Source organism: Phocoena phocoena, chromosome 1 (genome assembly GCF_963924675.1).
Source record: "Phocoena phocoena chromosome 1, mPhoPho1.1, whole genome shotgun sequence".
NCBI classification, from domain to species: Eukaryota; Metazoa; Chordata; class Mammalia; order Artiodactyla; family Phocoenidae; genus Phocoena; species Phocoena phocoena.
Window position 1 is genome coordinate 116,906,835 of NC_089219.1, and position 6,000 is coordinate 116,912,834.

A 6,000-nucleotide genomic window follows, 5' to 3' on the forward strand; every position below is an offset into this window, starting at 1 on the left:
TTGGGAGAATAATCCTTTGTCAGTTACTTCATTTGCAAATGTTTTCTCTCATTCTGAGGGTTGTCTTTTGGTCTTGTTTATGGTTTCCTTTGTTGTGCAAAAGCTTTGAAGTTTCATTACATCCCATTTGTTTATTTTTGTTTTTATTTCCATTTCTCTAGCAGGTGTGTCAAAAAGGATCTTGCTGTGATGTATGTCATAGAGTGTTCTGCCTATGTTTTCCCCTAAGAGTTTGATAGTGTCTGGCCTTACATTTAGGTCTTTAATCCATTTTGAGTTTATCTTTGTGTATGGTGTTAGGGAGTGTTCTAATTTCATTCTTTTACATGTAGCTGTCCAGTTTTCCCAACACTACTTATTGAAGAGACTATATTTTCTCCATTGAATATCCTTGGCTCCTTTGTCATAGATTACTTGACATAGGTACATGGATTCATCTCTGGGCTTTCTATCCTGTTCCATTGATCTACATCTCTTTTTGTGCCACTACCATATTGTCTTGACTACTGTATCTTTATAATATAGTCTGAAGTCAAGAAGTCTGATTCCTCCAGCTCCGTTTTTTTTCCCTCAAGACTGCTTTGGCTATTCGGGGTCTTTTCTGTCTCCATACAAATTTTAAGATCTTTTGTTCTAGTTCCATAAAAACTGCCATCGATAATTTGATAGGGATTGCAGTGAATCTGCAGATTGTTTTGGGTAGTAGAGTCATTTGCACAATATTGATTCTTCCAATCCAAGAACATGGTATATTTCTCCATCTGTTGGTATGAGTTTTAATTTCTTTCATCACTGTCTTATACTTTTCTGCATACAGGTCTTTTGTCTCCTTAAGTAGGTTTATTCCTAGTTATTTTATTCTTTTTGTTGCAATGGTAAATGGGAGTGTTTCCTTAATTTCTCTTTCTGATCTTTCATTGTTAGTGTAGAGGAATGCAAGAGATTTCTGTGCATTAATTTTGTATCCTGCTAATTTACCAAATTCATTGATTATCTCTAGTAATTTTCTGGTGGCATCTTTAGGATTCTCTATGTATAGTATCATGTCATCTGCAGAGAGTGACAGTTTTATATCTTATTTTCCAATTTGTATTCCTTTTATTTCTTTTTCATCTCTGATTGCCATGGCTAAGACATCCAAAACTATGTTGAATAACAGGGGTGAGAGTGGACACCCTTGTCCTGTTCCTGATCTTAGAGGAAACACTTCCAGTTTTTCACCATTGAGAATGAGGTTTGCTGTGGGTTTGTCGTATATGCCCTTTATTATGTTGAGGTAGGTTCCCTCTATGTCCACCTTCTAGAGATTTTATCATAAATCAGTGTTAAATTTTGTCAAAAGCTTTTTCTGCATCTATTGAGTTGATCATATGGTTTTGTGTGTTTTTTTTTTACATCTTTATTGAAGTATAATTGCTTTACAATGGTGTGTTAGTTTCTGCTTTATAACAAAGAGAATCAGTTATACATATACATATGTTCCCATATCTCTTCCCTCTTGCGTCTCCTTCCCTCCCACCTTCACTATCCCACCCCTCTAGGTGGTCACAAAGCACCGAGCTGATCTCCCTGTGCTATGCGGCTGCTTCCCACTAGCTATGTATTTTACATTTGGTAGTGTATATTTGTCAATGCCACTCTCTCACTTTGTCACAGCTTACCCTTCCCCCTCCCCATATCCTCAAGTCCATTCTCTAGTAGGTCTGTGTCTTTATTCCTGTCTTACCCCTAGGTCCTTCATGACATTTTTTTTCTTAAATTCCATATATATGTGTTAGCATACAGTATTTGTCTTTCACTTTCTGACTTACTTCACTCTGTATGACAGACTCTAGGTCCATCCACCTCATTACAAATAGCTCACTTTCATTTCTTTTTATGGCTGAATAATATTCCATTGTATATAAGTGCCAAATCTTCTTTATCTATTTATCAGATGATGGACACTTAGGTCGTTTCCATCTCCTGGCTATTGTAAAAAGTGCTGCAATGAACATTTTTGGTACATGACTCTTTTTGAATTATGGTTTTCTCAGGGTATATGCCCAGTAGTGGGATTGCTGGGTCAGATGGTAGTTCTATGTGTAGTTTTTTAAGAAACGTCCATACTGTTCTCCATAGTGGCTATACCAACTCACGTTCCCACAGCAGTGCAAGAGTGTTCCCTTTTCTCCACACCCTCTCCAGCATTTATTGTTTCTAGAGTTTTTGATGATATGGCCATTCTGACTGGTGTGAGATGATATCTCACTGTAGTTTTGATTTGCATTTCTCTAATGATTAGTGAAGTTGAGCATTCTTTCATGCGTTTGTTGGCAGTCTGTATATCTTCTTTGGAGAAATGTCTATTTAGATCTTCTGCCCATTTTTGGATTGGGTTGTTTGTTTTCTTGTTATTGAGCTGCATGAGCTGCTTGTAAATTTTGGAGATTAATCCTTTGTCAGTTGCTTCTTTTGCAAATATTTTCTCCCATTCTGAGGGGTGTCTTTTCGTCTTGTTTATGGTTTCCTTTGCTGTGCAAAAGCTTTGAAGTTTCATTACATCCCATTTGTTTATTTTTGGTTTTATTTCCATTTCTCTAGGAGGTGGGTCAAAAAGGATCTTGCTGTGATTTATGTCATAGAGTGTTCTGCCTATGTTTTCCTCTAAGAGTTTGACAGCTACTGGCCTTACACTTAGGTCTTTAATCCATTTTGAGCTTATTTTTGTGTATGGTGTTAGGGAGTGATCTAATCTCATACTTTTAAATGTACCTGTCTAGTTTTCCCAGCACCACTTATTGAAGAGGTTGTCCTCTCTCCACTGTACATTCCTGCCTCCTTTATCAAAGATAAGGTGACCATATGTGTATGGGTTTATCTCTGGGCTTTCTATCCTTTTCCATTGATCTATATTTCTCTTTTTGTGCCAGTACCATACTGTCTGATTACTGTAGCTTTGTAGAATAGTCTGAAGTCAGGGAGTCTGATTCCTCCAGCTCCATTTTTCGTTTTCAAGATTGCTTTAGCTATTCAGGGTCTTTTGTGTTTCCATACAAATTGTGAAATTTTTTGTTCTATTTCTGTGAAAAAAGCCAGTAATAGTTTGATAGGGATTGCATTAAATCTGTAGATTGCTCTGGGTAGTAGAGTCATTTTCACAATGCTGATTCTTCCAATCCAAGAACATGGTATATCTCTCCATCTATTGGTATCATCTTTGATTTCTTTCATCAGTGTCTTATAGTTTTCTGCATACAGGTCTTTTATTTCCTTAGGTAGGTTTATTCCTAGATATTTTATTCCGTTTGTTGCAGTGGTAAATGGGAGTGTTTTCTTGATATCACTTTCAGATTTTTCATCATTAGTGTATAGGAATGCCAGAGATTTCTGTGCATTAGTTTCGTTTCTTGCTACTTTACCAAATTCATTGAATAGCTCTAGTAGTTTTCTGGTAGCATCTTTAGGATTCTCTATGTATAGTATCATGTCATCTGCAAACAGTGACAGCTTTTCTTCTTTTCTGATTTGGATTCCTTTTATTTCCTTTTCTTCTCTGATTGCTGTGGCTAAAACTTCCAAAACTATGTTGGATAAGAGTGATGAGAGTGGACAACCTTGTCTTGTTCCTGATCTTAGTGGAAATGGTTTCAGTTTTCCACTATTGAGGACGATGTTGGCTGTGGGTTTGTCATATATGGCCTTTATTATGTTGAGGAAAGTTCCCTCTATGCCTACTTTCTGCAGGGTTTTTATCATAAATGGGTGTTGAATTTTGTCAAAAGCTTTCTCTGCATCTATTGAGATAACCATATGGTTTTTCTCCTTCAATTTGTTAATATGGTGTATCACATTGATTGATTTGTGCATATTGAAGAATCCTTGCATTCCTGGAATAAATCTCACTTGATCATGTTGTATGATCCTTTTAACTTGCTGTTGGATTCTGTTTGCTAGTATTTTGTTGAGGATTTTTGCATCTATGCTCATCAGTGATATTAGCCTGTAGTTTTCTTTCTTTGTGACATCCTTGCCTGGTTTTGGTATCACAGTGATGGTGGCCTCGTAGAATGAGTTTGGGAGTGTTCCTCCCACTGCTATATTTTGGAAGAGTTTGAGAAGGATAGGTGTTAGCTCTTCTCTAAATTTTTGATAGAATTCGCCTGTGAAGCCATCTGGTCCTGGGCTTTTGTTTGTTGGAAGATTTTTTCTTTCTTTCTTTCTTTTTTTTTTAACGCGAACCTCTCACTCTTGTGGCCTCTCCCGTTGCGGAGCACAGGCTCTGGACGTGCAGGCTCAGCAGCCATGGCTCACGGGCACAGCCACTCCACGGCATGTGGGATCCTCCTGGACCAGGGCACGAACCCGTGTCCCCTGCATCGGCAGGCGGACTTTCAACCACTGCGCCACCAGGGAAGCCCCTGTTGGAAGATATTTAATCACAGTTTCAATTTCAGTGCTTGTGATTGGTCTGTTCATATTTTCTATTTATTCCTGATTCACTCTTGGCAGGTTGTGCATTTCTAAGAATTTGTCCTTTTCTTCCAGGTTGTCCGTTTCATTGGCATAGAGTTGCTTGTAGTAATATCTCATGATCTTTTGTATTTCTGCAGTGTCAGTTGTTACTTCTCCTTTTTCATTTCTATTGATTTGAGTCATTTCCCTTTTTTTTTTTTGATGAGTCTGACTATTGGTTTATGAATTTTCTTTATCTTCTCAAAGTACCAGCTTTTAGTTGTATTGATCTTTGCTATCATTTCCTTCATTTCTTTTTCATTTATTTCTGATCTGATCTTTATGATTTGTTTCCTTCTGCTAACTTTGGGGTTATTTTGTTCTTCTTTCTCTAATTGATTTAGGTGCAAGTTTAAGTTGTTTATTCGAGATGTTTCCTGTTTCTTAAGGTAGGATTGTACTGCTATAAAATTCCTTGTTAGAACTGCTTTTTCTGCATCCCATAGGTTTTGGGTCGTCATGTCTCCATTGTCATTTGTTTCTAGGTATTTTTTGATTTCCTCTTTGATTTCTTCAGTGATCACTTCATTATTAATTAGTGTATTGTTTAGCCTCCATGTGTTTACATATTTTACAGATCTTTTCCTGTAATTGCTATCTAGTCTCATAGCGTTGTGGTCGGAAAAGATGCTTGATACAATTTCAATTTTCCTCAATTTACCAAGGCTTGTTTTGTGACCCAAGATATGATCTATCCTGGAGAATGTTCCATGAGCACTTGAGAAAAATGTGTATTCTGTTGTTTTTGGATGGACTGTTCTATAAATATCAGTTAAGACTATCTTGTTTAATGTATCATTTATAGCTTCTGTTTCCTTATTTATTTTCATTTTGGATGCTCTGTCCATTGGTGAAAGTGGGGTGTTAAAGTCCCCTAATATGAATGTGTTACTGTTGATTTCCTCTTTTATGGCTGTTAGTATTTGCCTTATGTATTGAGGTGCTCCTATGTTGGGTGCATAAATATTTACAATTGTTATATCTTCTTCTTGGATCGATCCCTTGATCATTATGTAGTGTCCTTCTTTGTCTCTTCTAATAGTCTTTATTTGAAAGTCTATTTTGTCTGATATGGGAATTGCTACTCCAGCTTTCTTTTGGTTTCCATTTGCATGGAATATCTTTTTCCATCCCCTCAGGTTCAGCCTGTATGTGTTCCTAGGTCTGAAGTGGGTCTCTTGTAGACAGAATACATACGGGTCTTGTTTTTGTATCCATTCAACCAGTCTGTGTATTTTGGTGGGAGCATTTAATCCATTTACATTTAAGGTAATTATGGATATGTATGTTCCTATTCCCATTTTCTTAATTATTTTGGGTTTGTTATTGTATGTCTTTTCCTTCTCTTGTGTTTCTTGCCTAGAGAAGTTCCTTTAGCATTTGTTGTAAAGCTTGTTTGGTGATGCTGAACTCTCTCAGCTTTTGCTTGTCTGTAAAGGTTTTAATTTCTCCATCAAATCTGAATGAGATCCTTGCTGGGTAGAGTAATCTTGGTTGTAGGTTTTT